At 32.2% G+C, this 16162-nt stretch overlaps 1 long non-coding RNA gene across 1 annotated transcript; it reads right to left on the bottom strand.

The window, feature by feature from the left end:
• Nucleotides 1-11064: 11064 nt before the first annotated feature.
• On the bottom strand, nucleotides 11065-14325 carry LOC123547868 (uncharacterized). Its single transcript, XR_008370414.1, has 5 exons — nucleotides 14193-14325; nucleotides 13624-13723; nucleotides 12663-12761; nucleotides 12160-12244; nucleotides 11065-11552 (listed from the first exon to the last, which is right to left on the bottom strand). It is a non-coding gene; the product is annotated as an uncharacterized LOC123547868 (long non-coding RNA).
• Nucleotides 14326-16162: the final 1837 nt, after the last annotated feature.

Below are 16162 nucleotides of genomic sequence, written 5' to 3'. Positions count from 1 at the left end.
TAATCTAAAAAGGCCGGCAGGACACCGTGAACATAAAACATTTTATATAAAATACACAATAGTATTTAGGGCATTACAACCTTCAGGTAACCATAATGTACAATAACATACTTAGTAAGCAACATGAAACAGAGACAATACTATACACACATTTACATGGACATATAGTAACGTGATAAAACACTTGAAATATGCTGACCGACCGACCGATCGGTCGATTCATTCATTCATTCAGTTCATTTGAACAAATAAATATTATTTGAATGCATAATTTTCTGCTGAAAACAAAAGATTAAATGAAAGAGTAATAAAACTGAGTGACTGACTGATTTCTTTTTTCGTTCAACGAAATAGTGACAAATGAAACTGAATAAAAATGAATAAACAAGTGAAGAAAGTATGGAAGCATTTTGGAAGATTTTTTCAGAAGAAATTAAAACTATTGTTTTTAATAAACTAACATTATAAACATTGCCAATAAAGAATATAGTAAACCTTTTTAAATTTCCCAAACAGAAACTACTTAACCGCGATCAATTTCTTAATAATTATCATAAGAACAGATGCTACAAATATCACCCTATTAGTTTCACTGGCAATGCGAGAGATCTTGTTAACTCTTAAGATTTAACATTGATTATGACTGAATGAAATATACGACAAGTTAAATGATCACCAGTATACAAAACTAATAATTATTGCACAGTCACTCAAAACAGATATGCATGTACTTTTGCAATTAAAGTATACTGGTTTATCTATGTATTATGATGTTCAAATCAGCAACACTGATTATTTTTAAAACGTTTGTTTTCTTTCTTAAATTCATAAGCCAACAACAACGTGAGAGCTTTCTGTTTTAACACTTAAAACATACGTCAAAGACTTTGTTGAGATTAAAGTCAGTGTGCAACACTTAACTGGACACGGGGCTCTCGCGAGCCATTCTGATTCAATCGGCCTCGGTCGTACCTTACAATTGTAAGAATCTTTTCTCTTATTGCTGTCAGACAGAACTATGATAACTGAAATCAAAACCATAATAAATGCACCCATTAAAGATATCATGCATGTCAATAGGAAGATGACATCTTCGCTTGTTGTAACTCTCCAGTCATCCCTTATTGTTCTGAAAACTTGTGAATCTGATGAGTTTTCTTCACACTTAACACTTCTATTGTCGAAATAATCAATAAAACGATTGCAGCGTAGATTATCACCATAATGATCGTAATCGTCTTGTGAATCATCATAATGGTCGAAATAATCTTGATCGTATTGCTATAATGATCGTAATCGTCTTTTGTGTAATCATAATGAGCGTAATCATCTTGATCATCGCTATAATGATCGTAATCATCTTGTGTATCATCAAAATGGTCGTAATAATCTTGATCATCGCTATCATCTTGATCATCGCTATAATGATCGTAATCGTCTTGTGTGTAATCATAATGATCGTAATCATCTTGATCATCGCTATAATGATCGTAATCATCTTGTGTGTCATCAAAATGGTCGTAATAATCTTGATCATCGTACTCATCTTGATCATCGCTATAATGAACGTAATCGTCTTGTATGTCATCATAATGGTCCTAATAATCTTGATCATCGCTATCATCTTGATAATCGCAATACTGATCCATCTTGTGTGTCATCATAATGGTCCTAATCATCTTGATCATCGCTATTATCTTGTGTGTAATCATAATTATCGTAATCATCTTGATAATAGTTTTAATGATCGTAACCGTCTTGTGTGTTATCATAATCATCGTAATAACCTTGATCATCAAAATAATGATCGTTATCGTCTTGTTTGTCATCAAAATTATCGTAATCATCTTGATCATCGCTATAATGATCGTAATCGTCTTTTGTGTCATCATAATGATCGTAATAATCTTGATCATCGCTCTTATCTTGATAACCGCTATAACGATCGTAATCGTCTTGTGTGTAATCATAATGATCGTAATCATCTTGATCATCGCTATAATGATCGTATTTGTCTTGTGTGTCATCATGATGATCGTAATCATCTTGATCATCGCTATAATGATCGTAATTGTCTTGTGTGTCATCATAATAATCGTAATCATCGTAATAATCGCTATAATGATCGTAATCGTCTAGTGTGTCATCATAATTATCGTAGTCATCTTGACCATCGCTATAATGATCATAATCGTCTTGTGTGTCATCATAACTATCGTAATCATCTTGATCATCGCTATCATAATCGGTGTCCTCATAATAATCGTAATCATCTTGATCATCGCTATAACGATCGTAATCGTCTTGTGAGTCATCATTATGATCGTAATCGTCATCAGATGACTGTTAATTGTCGTTTATCTTCTCCTTAACAATATCAAGAGGGTGTGTTCTGATAATTGTAATGTCGCGCGATAAGCTTTGCATTCCACTTGTTGTTCCAAGACGTAACATTGCCTACAGAAATGATTATAAATGTCACTGAATATACCGTGAAATAATTACAACAAAATTAAATCCGAACGAAAAATATAATTGACGTATACCGTATCAGTAAACTTTTGAATTCCATGTATTTATGGTTTCACTACATTGCCACTTTGACTGAAACCACGAAATTTCATGAAAATGAAATTGAACGAATTCTCTTAAAATGTGTTTACATCAGATATTGTACTATGAACTTACTTTGTTATTTTCTATATGTTTACAATGGTAAATTAATGCAGATGAATTGTAGTAAAATACACACAATTATTTGATTAACACTGAAATACAAATGATGGTAAACAAGAAACCTTTTCTATTATGTCCCATTTGTCTTCAAAAACAATTTGATCAATTTCTGCCTCCTGAGAATGTTGAGTCTGAAATTATACAAGCTTATGCAAAGATTTTGAGTCTGAAATGCAATACTATGCAAAGATGTTGGGCCTGAAATACAAGACTATGCAAAGATGTTGGGTCTGAAATACAATAGTATGCAAAGATGTTGGGTCTGAAATACAAGACTATGCAAAGATGTTGGGTCTGAAATACAATACTATGCAAAGATGTTGAGTCTGAAATACAATACTATGCAAAGATGTTGGGCCTGAAATACAAGACTATGCAAATATGTTGGGTCTGAAATACAATACTATGCAAAGATGTTGAGTCTGAAATACAAGACTATGCAAAGATGTTGAGTCTGAAATACAAGAGTATGCAAAGATGTTGAGTCTGAAATACAAGACTATGCAAAGATGTTGAGTGTGAAAAACAGGACTATACAAAGATGTTGCGTCTGAAATACAAGAATATGCAACGAAGTTAAGATGTTAACGATTTCTCTTAATGTTTTCGATATGCACTGTTCATCTACATCTTAAGTTTCGTTGCTTGCTTATCTATATCTATCTAGATTTGTCCTTGTTTGTTTGTCTGTTTGTCCGTCCGTCTGTCCGCATTTGTGTCGAACACTTTCAGAATGTATTACATCCAGATTAATTAAACCTCACAGGATTGGCATTCAGCATGTGGAGATGTGCACCTGGCGTTTTAATTGGGATTTCACACAGCCAAACCAGGGTTATGGCCTTTGACTTAGTACAAAATATGCATAGAAGTACCTAAAAGTTTGTGTCGCAGTATCTCAAAAAGTATTTCACCTAGGATTATGAAACCTTATAGGAGTATTATTCAGCATGTGATGTTGTGTACCTGGGGTTTCGTTTGATATTTTACCAAGCCTTACCAGAGTTATGACCCTTGTCTTAGTCAAAAATATGCGTAAAAGGGCCTAAAAATTTGTGTCGCATATATCTTAAAATATATTTGTCCTAGGGTCATGAAACATAACAGGAATATTATTCAACATGTGAAGTTGTACACATGGGGTTTTGTCTGGGATATCTATCAGTCAGACCAGAGTTATGGCACTTGATTTAGTCAAAATATATATAAAGGGCATAAAAGTTTATATTGCAATATCTCAAAACGTACTTGACTTAGAGACATAAAACATTATAGGATTTTTATATAGCATGTGAAGTTGTGCACCTGGTGTTCTGTTTGCGATTTCACTCAGCCAGTCCAAAGTTATGGTCATTGACTTGGTGAAAAATACACATAAAGTGCTTAAAAGTTTGTGTCGCATATATCTTAAAAATATTTGACCTAGAGTCATGAAACTAAGTAGGAATATTATTTAGCATGTACATTTGTGCATGTGAGTTTTGTTTCGGATTTTACTATGCAATACCAGAGGTATGGCCTTTTACTTAGTCAAAAACATGCATTTAGGGCATAAAAGTCGGTGTCCCAAAATCGTTTGACATAGAGTCATAAAACATGAAAGGATTGTTACATAGCATTTGAAGATGTGCACCTGGTGTTCTGTTTGCGATGTATGGTCTTTGACTTAGTGAAAAATACTAATAAAGTACTTAAAAGTTTGTGTTACATATATCTTAAAACGATTACACCTGGAGTCATGAAACCATGTACAACAACAGGAAGTGGGGGCACCAGTATGGACAAACACCTAGTTTTCTTTCTGGTATGAACTGAAAAAGGGGATTTAAAACTGAATGTGTTAGATGTATTACTTGGCTATTTACATTTATAAAGGTAAGCAATGCATGGGTTTTTTTTTTCTGTAAATCATTTCATAATTCATGGAGGTTTATTCCTTCATACTGTTGTCAGTATTATAAAGATACTTTCATATTATATACACCACCAACGGATCCGCAAAATTAATTAAAAGATGCCTTTGGTAAGCAGCTGAAACAGTTAGCTCAGAAAACTAAATAATGGCATGGTTTATAGGTAAGCATACGATTTGATACAATATTTGTCTAGATTAGATTTTAATAATAAAATCAGTAGTGAGACATGAAAAATGCTATGCCATAGAAAGTAAAAGAAGATGTTATGTGGAAAATGTATTGCTTACCGAATATAAAGATCAAAACATTTAAACCGTTTCATTATTATACCGGATTGACCGATGTCTGTATAACTCTTAAAAGCATTTTTAATCATTGTACATTGGCTTGAAATGAATACTTACCTCATTTCTTATATTTCTTATTCTGACAATATCTGCTTCTGCAGAGGTTTCTGTGTCTGGTATATTACCGTTATATTGTTCCCTCCACCACTTTGATTTTTTATCTAGTCCACACGTATGTCTAAGCAAATAAACAAGCAATGAAACATCAAAGTTCTTTGAAGTTGGAGGGCCATACTGTGGGTATAAGAGACTATGCTGCTTTCTGCTGAGTATATTTTTGTTCTTTGCATATTTGATTGTCCCGATTAACTGTTGTAGTGTTTGGTGCAGTTGGGCCGGTGGTATAGAATGATCAAACCTGGCTCTTAGAACTGGAGTTCCACATTTTACCACCAACAGATGTAATCTTAGATAACAGCCTTCTTTTTTCTTCGTCTCAAGTTCAGTGGCAGTTCTACCAGTAGCCATTGCAAACACAGCTTTATTATGTTATCTGAAATAGTAATTTACATTTTATCAATTTTGTTTTCAGACTTTTTGTAGGTAAGGATGGAAAAAGTTCAGCAGGTTTCTCTTGATATGATTTTAAAAAAAAATCAAAAATACATACACTGTTATAGTTAAAGAGCCAATTGTCTTTGCTACCATAACTGTCAATGTCGCTTTTAAATGCTATTAACTGTTTTGGCATTACTCCAATACAAAAGCTACTCGGAAAAAAATCTAATACTACACGCAAAGTTACGCCCTTATGTTTAGAAAGCCTTTTGCATGTTCTACAATATCATTTGTTTTTTTTTATCGTGACCAATCCCATAACACCCACAACCCCCTCCCCCTGAAAAAAGAAGAAAAAACAACAACAACACTGTATCTTGTGTCAATGTGTGCGTGAGGTCACACATGTAGAAACTTCTATTTTTAAACCGATGTATTTGACGTGTACTATCTTAACCTTTACAAAATAATGACAAACTCACACTGCGGTTTACGAGACCCCTGTATTGAGAGACGACAAACGTATTGTATGTGAGGTGAAATAAATGACATTTCGGCATGAACAAAATTATTTCACACATATATCATAACTAGTCATAACATATCCATACATTATGAAATACACATATCTGTTTATGTATTAACATGTATATCTATACTGAAATAACTGGTCTATTGTTAACTATAGATTAAATAAACTATAACTTGATAACAAACTACATGGACTTTGAAGTTTTGCAAAACGTTGTCGACTCGCACAGGAAAAAAAACAGAAATAATAATCAGTTTTTATTACCATATTTGTAATTCTTTTCTTTTTATATTAATTTTGAATGAAAACTCTAGAAACCTGTACCCATTTGTCATCGCTTGTAAGCGAAGGTCGAGTTCCACTGAATGTTGGGTCTAATTCTTGCAAAACCTCTGAGAGTAACAAATTTTACTTTAGCTAAATGTACGTAAAATAAGTGTTCTTATCTTATATCGTCGTGAACGATAATAAAATAATGCATAAGCTTGCAAATTATACAACTTGAGTCTGTATCTAACAATTTCAATTTTGAATAGACTAAAACACCTTTACATGACCTTTTCAGTTTGGCATTGAATTTGAAATAATGCGATGTCGTCTCTAGAAGTGACTCGCAAAATCTGATTTTCAATTTTAAAAAAATCTCGCTCATGTATAGCTCGAATCATTCAAGCGTACTTAAACCAGTTTTGTAATTAATACCGCTAGGACAAAAGTTTCCCGACTATACATGTAACGCGGAGTACAAAATTATATCGTTGCATACTAATCTATAATGATAATTTGATTCCCGCGCAAACGCGAGGACGCGTATATTTCAACTGATAAAATAACAATTCATACTGCTTGTACATTACTTGACAAGCAAATATCAGTGTATTTGTTTATTTTAACTGTCAAATAAATATACGACATTTTAACCGTCAAATAATTCTATTTCCTACAACGGTTAAGTTGGATAACTTTCAAAAAATAAACATAAAAATCATTATATATTTGATCAGAAAAGTGGTAAGTTTGCAGATAAAATTTGGAAGAAAAGAGTATATGGTCAGACGTAGGACTCGAACCCACAATACTGAGATTGGGAACTGAACGCTAGCTGCACATACGCCATTATATCAGTTAAGAAATATGCAATAGTTATATCGCTATCGAATATTAATTTACGGAAATATACGGAATATTCATGAGTTCCAGGTCAATACTTACGGACAGTACGATAATTAGCGTCTCATTTACTCCATACTACTACCGACTCAATTCCAATAGAGTTAAATTAACGGTAATGCACTTAAGTAAACATATAATCTTCCTTATAAACAAAATTATAATAAGCTTGCTTTTACGATTTAACGACCTATCAGTAATATTATTACAGGTCTAAGGTTAGTCTTTCGACCACATGACATGGTGAGGCTGTATTGACGTTATTCTAGTTCTTCAGGAATTATAAATATAGGTTTAAAATTATTCTTATTCAAAAGAAAAACATTTTATCAGTCAACAAAATCGTACATTCAATATCTCCATTGTATTTGAATATATCTTGCCAAGCGATCATTTTTTTGAAAAATTGAAAACGAAAGTTAAGTTTTGAATATACTATTTCCACCAACACATCATATTAATAACAAAACACGAAATGTACCATAAAATCAAGGATAAAATGTTGAAATGTTTTTAAATAACTTACTAGACCGTTTGTAACCTGGGTATGTGTTTTTCATCTGTCATATTGGAGGAATACCAACTTTACAAAACTTCTAAAAATATCACTAAAGATATAAAGAGGTCATTAGTTTAAAACAAGGGATGTTATCATATAAAAAATTTGGACCATTTTCATTTGTCGTAACAATTTACATTGTAAGATTATTGAAAACATTAATCAAAAGGGGGTGTTGTAATTGCCAAAGTGTAAAACGTTCTCATAGTTTTTCAAAAAAAAAAAAAGAAAAAAAAAAAGAGATTCGTAAATGTTCTGTTCCATGCAGTGTAGAGTTTAGACACACTACACGTTAATGTTGTGAAAGAAATAAAACAAAGGTTGTGACTAAAAACAGAACTGGTGCGCCCGTAATATATTGCCGACTCCGGTATATACCGGATTAACTAAATTTGAAAGAAAAAATCTTGAATGTGTATATTTTGTAACAATTGTGATACTAACCCTAACCTTTAGTCAGTATCATATGCATATTATACACTAAATGCGTGCGGACATGCAAAAAATTGCGTAATTTTGCCGTGCGCTCCTATTGATATTCATTCCGGGCATGCGCAGAACAGCTGCACCAGATCTGAATGAGAAACATCGTAAAACATATACGCACTATACTTTGTACAACCTTTATTGTGCAAGCTTGTATACGATGCTCAACTGAGTGTTCATTTTCTCAATTGAAGTTGGTGAAAAGTGGCATATGTTTTCCTTCAGGGAAAACTGAAGTAATAGCAAAATGGCCCGGTTGTTCAAAACTTTAACTGTCTGTTAAACTAACCGCCGGTTAAATCATTATTCAAAATACTGGTTTTGGTTGGAAATACTAGCATGATGTTTTGATTTTATTATAAAGATTTTTTCAGCGTAAATAAATCTTAAATCACAAATTTGTTTTTCTCAGTCATCTAAAATATCAGAAAATAAATTTAAAAGTTAATGAACCGTTAGCTTAATTGCCTGATAAAGTTTCGAACAACTGGGCCTGGTTTATATAATTGGTTGATTTAACCTGCATTGAAATCCACCAATAATGGTCTTTATGGTTTTATAAAAGTTTAGGTACAGTCATTATCCTACTATTTGGTTGCTTATTTTGTAATTATCCTGACCATGTGAAATATTACATTCATACGCCGCATACGAAAACGGTTTAAAGAGTCAAATTTCTCTAATAAAATAATGATACAATGTCAAAAAGATAAACTTTTGGATGAGAAATCGTCAAAGAGACATTTTCATAGCTAAAAGCTTTTGAATAGGACAATTTGTATATCATTGCAGACGTGCTTTGTCACACATAATAATTATTATGTTATTTTCAGATATCATAGATATATCTTATAACTGTACTTAAATGTATGAAATTATCAACTATCCAATGGTCCAAATAATGTATAAAGTAAAATATTAAAGAAATCAAATAACTACACCTAGTTAAATCCTACGCGTATTGCCAAGGTTTGACACCGGTACAAGATATAGGCATTGTACCTAATTTAAAGAATATTTAAAAAATGGAATAAAAAAGTAAATATTGTCATACATGATGTCATTGCATGATACAACAACTTTTATTTTCAATGTTCTGTCATCAGTAATGGAATAATGTTCAAAAGATGATCAACAACAAATAGTCCTGCCTGTGTAAAGGGAAGGTAACTGTGTAACTAATTTGGTTACTTAAGACAGTACTAGTTATCTCCCTTATCAATTTGCATATAAAGTGTCAGAATTGACCCTAAATTGACCTATGGTCTGTTTCATGTAGCAATCAAAGAAAACACTGATGTTCTTAAATATTTATTTAATTTGTTTATAAGAAATAAAATGATTTATATAATGTTTTATGAAAATAGTACAAGTATGTTAATGAAAGTGATAAGTATGTGGTATTGCACTTCATTGACAGTAAAAAATATGAATTATATAAAAATGGAAATTTTCATGAGATAAAGAACATAGCTACAATTGATTAAAAACATAAGATCATCAAAAATAAGCCAATCAATTTCTAGGAAAAGGCAACTTCATAGTAACAGAGAACATCAAAAAGTACTGGAAAAGAGCTCAAATTCTGCCTTATAGTACTACTTCTTACTGTTTGAATAATGCCAGTTCAAATCAAAATACAACATTTTTGGAAACTTTTATGAAAGTTTTATGGAGGCTGCTAAAGACCAGTAGCCTGTAATGTGATATAAAATCTAAAATACAAAACGTTTGACTAGTACAATGGTGACATCACTTTAGTGTTTCTAAAGTAACCATGCCATTATCAAAGTTGACAGGGAACTTAAGGAAATTAACCTGCAAAGTTTCGGGAAGACTTATCAATAATATATTGTCCAGACAAACAAATCAGGACAGGCACAGGCACACCATTTGGACAACTAAGTCTTCATTTCCTTAAACTGGCATAACAAAAGTAATGACAATTTAAAATACTGAAAACATACTCATGACAAGTACAAAAGGGCCAACATTTCTGAGTCATAGAACTTTCTGATCTTATGATGCCTAATGAGGTACCATGTTACATAAAATATTGCTATGGTAAGAAAAGGACAATAATTATGAAAAAAACCAAATGCAGTTATGGAACTAGTGCATTTAATGTCAAATTATTACAGTTTGCAATTGTAAGAAGTTTGATACATTTTTCATTAACAAAGTGGAGGGTGTTTTAGGTATTTTTATGACAAAACATGTCTCCCACCTATGTATACCTTTAGCTATGGCGGCTATTTTGTGCAGCAAAATGGAAAGTGTCGGTGATTTGCAAAAATACACTTGGTACTGTTCACTCCTGTGAAGTTTCATCAAAATCTCTTAAGTAGTTTTAACCTGTGAAAGCCGACAAGATTTTTCTATTTTTAGCTCTGGCTGCAATTTAGTGCATCGAAACGAAACATGCAAGCGATATGCACAACACAATGTTTGGTACTGATCAGTCCTGTGAAGATTCATCAAAATCTGGCCAGCAGCTTGTCCACTTAAAGCCAGACAGGCTTAATGCGGATAGACGAGAAGGCATAAACAATACCTCTCCACACCTTTAGATGAGACATAATTCCGAGATAAAACCTTACATACAACACTTGACAAAATCAGGATGCTAAAAAATGGATGTGCAATACCTCTACCTATTCTTCAGTGAAATGAAAAAGGACAAAACACAAGTAATATGGAGGAGTTATGGGCCATGACACGTACGATAAACAAATGTTTTAAGACTGAAGAAAATGCATTGATTAGTTAATTTACATTAGTATTTTCGTTCAATATAAACTTTGTCATACTAAAATGATATTGCAGTTATAATGACCAATCACTTTTTAGATTTATGAAAGAAAAAAAAACAACAATTTATGCCAACCTTAAACTTACAACTTTAAAAGCGAAAATTATCAAACGTTTTACTGTGGCATTGCATGAAATTAAATTTTGTCACCATACAAATAATTAATGATTTTAATAATACTGATCACTATGGTCTTAAGTTTGATTTGTGAACATACTGTGCTATAAGCTGAGACAAAACAGTACTGATACACTACAAGACACAGTATTTTGAAAATTATAACAGTGTAATGTTTACATATTCTCAAAGTTTCTGAATCACATTTACATGCACGGCTGGACAGGACTTGCTGCTCTCTACAGGTGTGTCCTACAATAACAGCAAATATGTAACAAAGTTTATTTAGAAGGCTCCTCTATACTAAACTGTGCAAGCTGCAGACACTGATCTTGAACAATAGCTGAACGGTGACACTGAAGATTTCACAGGTATATATCTGAAGAAAGAAATGCATATTATAGTAACTCTGTATTCGAGGTGTCTGCAGCTCTTTAATATTCAAAATATGTATATTTCTGAATATAAGGTAGAATAAAAGTGTTACTGGATTAATAAAACTTCAACATATCTTATGCATAAGACCCATTTTAGTAGAATATATCAAGAGGCCAATAGTGACCCTAAGTCACTCACTTGACCTTACTATTTGACCTAAAATATATGTATGACACTTTTTATTTTGGAATATTATGATGGCAGGCTATATTTTATTCTATATCTTAAATACTTTGAAAATAACACACCTTATACTTGACATTTCATAATTTATATCTTACATTCACCTTTTTAAGCTTATAACAATAGAATTGTGTTTACCTTTTTGATTAATTTCAGGAGAAAAATGTAAGATATTTGTAAAGTTACATTCATAAGTCTGTAATTATTTGGTATTGTATAATTTCTTTTTGTAAGTGTAAAGTTTATATATCATACTTGACCCTTGGTCTCATGTGAAATAAACTTTACACAAGCCTCTAGAAGTGATATATACCAAATCAATAACTGAATTACATTGTAACTCTTTGAATATTCTAAATAATTACCTGAAGGTATCAATATCTGTGTTTAATTAAGTCATACAGATCAACACTGGCATTCTCATCATATGAATCCACAGAACATTTTACACTGAAATAAAGAAACAATTTCCTACAAATTTTGTACTTCAATTACTGAATTTTACAGATTTTACATTAAATTACGACTCTAATCCATTGAAAACATCAAGTGACAGATATCAAGAAAACATTGCATTAAAAAGATATTTAAACAAAATGGTTAATGCTATAGTGTATGTAAAAGCTTTGAAACATGGTTAGTGGCTAACAATAGTAGTTCTTTTATCTCTGTATCATATGAAAGGCTAAGAGTTAAGAAGTCTGAATAGATATCTTTACCTAAGTCAAAATTTCTTGATTCAAAATGGTTGGCTGTACCATCCTTCATGAAACTTCATAAACTTCATAAAGTCATTTTAATGACATTTACAATGTGTATCTGTTACATGTTTAGGGGAATGTAATTTTAATAACTGGCATTATATTACCCTTGTCATGTTAAACTTGTTAAAGCGTATCATTTGTACATCATTGTACCATCAGACCATCTTTCACTTCTGTCAACCTGACTAGACATGTTGGACACCCTGAAATATATAAATGATAAAATCTGTGAACAGTTAACAATCATCATGCAAAAACCATAACACCATCTTTATAAAATCACCTTAACACCTTGATCTTAAAAAATATTATTATTTCAAATTATTATTGTCCATTTACGTATAATGTATCCCATCCATAATCATTACATGACTCTTTGTATAATTTACCAGTTCATAGTTTGGAATGGCTTCCAGTCTAAATCCAGAAGTTGAAGAAAAACAAATTATGAAAGTTTATTTATGGTGTCATTTAAAAGAATGACCTGCCTGTTAATTGTCAACTGTTTGCTCTTTTTAATATTGATAGGCAATTGCATTTTATCAAATGTTGTCTAATATATATATCAACTGTCAATAGTTTACAAGACTTTCAGGGTTTTTTCTAGCTAATTTGGAACATAGCCTATACCCCCAAAAATTGGGATTTTTGACGTGTAAATGTTCCAAATTTGGAAATATTTAGTCCCATTAGATATAGTAAGGATGTGTTTAAGCACTTACTTATACACTTGTTTCACATTGTACAACCTCTTTAACATACATCCATTACAAAATTGTCCATAATTTGGTCAATGTTTGTGCAATTTTGATGATTTTTTATTCAGAATATAGATTGGGAATTTTTGTACTCATTTCGGGAAAACTACATACTTTTTGGCATTGGGAATATAGCCGAATAACGGCTATAAAAACGGCCGAAAAAAAACCCCTGCAAGTGTTAATTAGATGTCACTGACTTGTTTACTCTCAACATCATAAAGAGAGATAAAACTACATGTAAATTGTAAAACATTGTATGAGATACCCTTCCATCCTGCATAAATTGCCTTTAAAAAGAAATTACATAGAAGTATTATCCCACTGTTTTGACTGGCCATGCTCTATCTAATTTTTCAAGCTTCTGCAGCCACTTTAATGTGTCATCTGTTCGCTTGTACTTCTGTCTGAAATGAGGTAAGTATATTAATATAATATTTCAATAACTTATAATAAATATATTATGTTATTCTTTTCCTACAGTTTGCAACAGTTTATTTTGAAAATTCATTTTATCTCAATTACATTCTGTTCTGACTACAGCTAAAATACGTAGAACAGACTATAAGCTATTATAAGGTCAAAGGTCACTCTAAAAGGAAAAATCGGTAAACTTAGGCCCAGTTAATCAAAGATGCTTTAAATAAGCTGTCATTTCACACATTAATTTGCCATAGGATTATGTATCTACAAACAAAAAACAAGAAAAAAACAAGAAAAAACAAATTAATAGAAAGAACATTTTTGGGCAATTTAAAAAGCGACAGTGAAAGTAGAAAGTCAATATTTTCTTATCGACTTTTCTTTCATAATTTCCATGTAAAGCGTAACAGTTTACTTTCATACTGTATTGAATAACATAAACATTATACTTACCGTTTAAATGCATGAAAAATCCTCATGGTACCCGTAAACTTATAATTTGTTGATAACCTCTCAGTTTTCGGCCGTTTTCACGTGAAAATACGAAACCGGTGTTGACACAAATGTTCTACTTCCGGCGGTATTCGATTGCGTAATCGGCTCTAGTACTATGTCTACAAGATATACGATATTACAGTATCTGATAACCAATTCACAGCGAGATAAATATGCTCTTTCTTTATAATCGGTGATTACAGTTTTTTTCAATGGCCTTATATGTAACTAAATTATATGTATTATATTTCAGAAGACCTTAAACAACATTTTAAAAAATTGTCCAATCAAGAATTTAGTGTAATACTTGGTTTTAGATGTCGTTGAAATATATCAACAATCACGCTATGTTTTTAACATTTTTTTATGATATAATATTGTTGGTAAAATGTCTATCCAATGTTTATGTTAAAGCCTGAAGTTTTTTCGCGCTTCTCTATCATGAACAGGCGATACGCGAAGCGCGGAATCATGATGGCAAAGCGCGAAAACATGATGGCAAAGCGCGAGATCACGACGACGAAGCGTGAAGTGGACAATTTTCACATGAGCGAAATCACGATGGCAAAGCACGAAATTGCTAAAGTTTCGCGATCTTGCCATTCGCCAACGTTATTTCGCATATCGTTAAAGAAAGCGATGCATGAAGCGCGAAGCGCGAGATCACGATGGCGAAACTGTGAAAAAATTAAAATTATATGTATTATATTTCAGAAGACCTTAAACAACATTTTAAAAAATTGTCCAATCAAGAATTTAGTGTAATACTTGGTTTTAGATGTCGTTGAAATATATCAACAATCACGCTATGTTTTTAACATTTTTTTATGATATAATATTGTTGGTAAAATGTCTATCCAATGTTTATGTTAAAGCCTGAAGTTTTTTCGCGCTTCTCTATCATGAACAGGCGATACGCGAAGCGCGGAATCATGATGGCAAAGCGCGAATACATGATGGCAAAGCGCGAGATCACGACGACGAAGCGTGAAGTGGACAATTTTCACATGAGCGAAATCACGATGGCAAAGCACGAAATTGCTAAAGTTTCGCGATCTTGCCATTCGCCAACGTTATTTCGCATATCGTTAAAGAAAGCGATGCATGAAGCGCGAAGCGCGAGTTCACGATGGCGAAACTGTGAAAAAATTAAAAAGGTGTAAGAAACATTTTACAGAATACTGTTTTAGTTAAAAAAAGATAAGAGAAATGCCTATAACAAAGTTGACGCAATGAAGACGTCGCTATACCGGTAAGCTTTTCCTATGCTAGGTATCAGTTTCAGATTTGGTACATTTGTATCAGCATCATGAAACTTAGCATGTCTTTTTTGACTAGTCTAGTATTCAGTTCAGAGATATGGCAGAATCCTTATAACAACTATCGTATATATACTTATAGACATATTTCTTGAATGATATACCCAATCACAATTATATTTTCAAAGTGTGACACCACTAACCTTTTTTTTTAAATAGTACTTGCACATATAAAAGATGGATCACTAAACCATAGTTTGCATGTGCAATATTACGTACATACCTAGTAAAATAAAACATTTTATATAAACAATTAACAAAGATGAAGGTTTTTGTGCAATGTTTTTGCTTCAAACACACGCTAAAATGCACCATTTGCCGTTTTCACATAGATGAATAATCAAGGGGAGGATACAACGACCCCCATTACCTCTTCGTACTGTGAAAAATGTCCAAGCTACGCGTCTGCCTTTCATGGTCCTGTTGCGAAGTTTTGCTACGCTGTGCACATAGAAATCACCAGAATTAAAACATATTCAAACAACATCTCCTTAACCACCGGTTTGATTTTGAAATTATTCCACAGATATGATTCTTGGGTAAACCTCTCCCAATGTTGTTCAAATAATTCCAATTTATGTAAAAAAACATGACCATGTGATGTCGTGG

The sequence above is a fragment of the Mercenaria mercenaria genome, chromosome 3 (genome assembly GCF_021730395.1).
Source record: "Mercenaria mercenaria strain notata chromosome 3, MADL_Memer_1, whole genome shotgun sequence".
Lineage (NCBI taxonomy): Eukaryota > Metazoa > Mollusca > Bivalvia > Venerida > Veneridae > Mercenaria > Mercenaria mercenaria.
The sequence above is the reverse complement of the archived record's forward strand: the minus strand, read 5'-3'. Positions and strand labels throughout refer to the sequence as shown.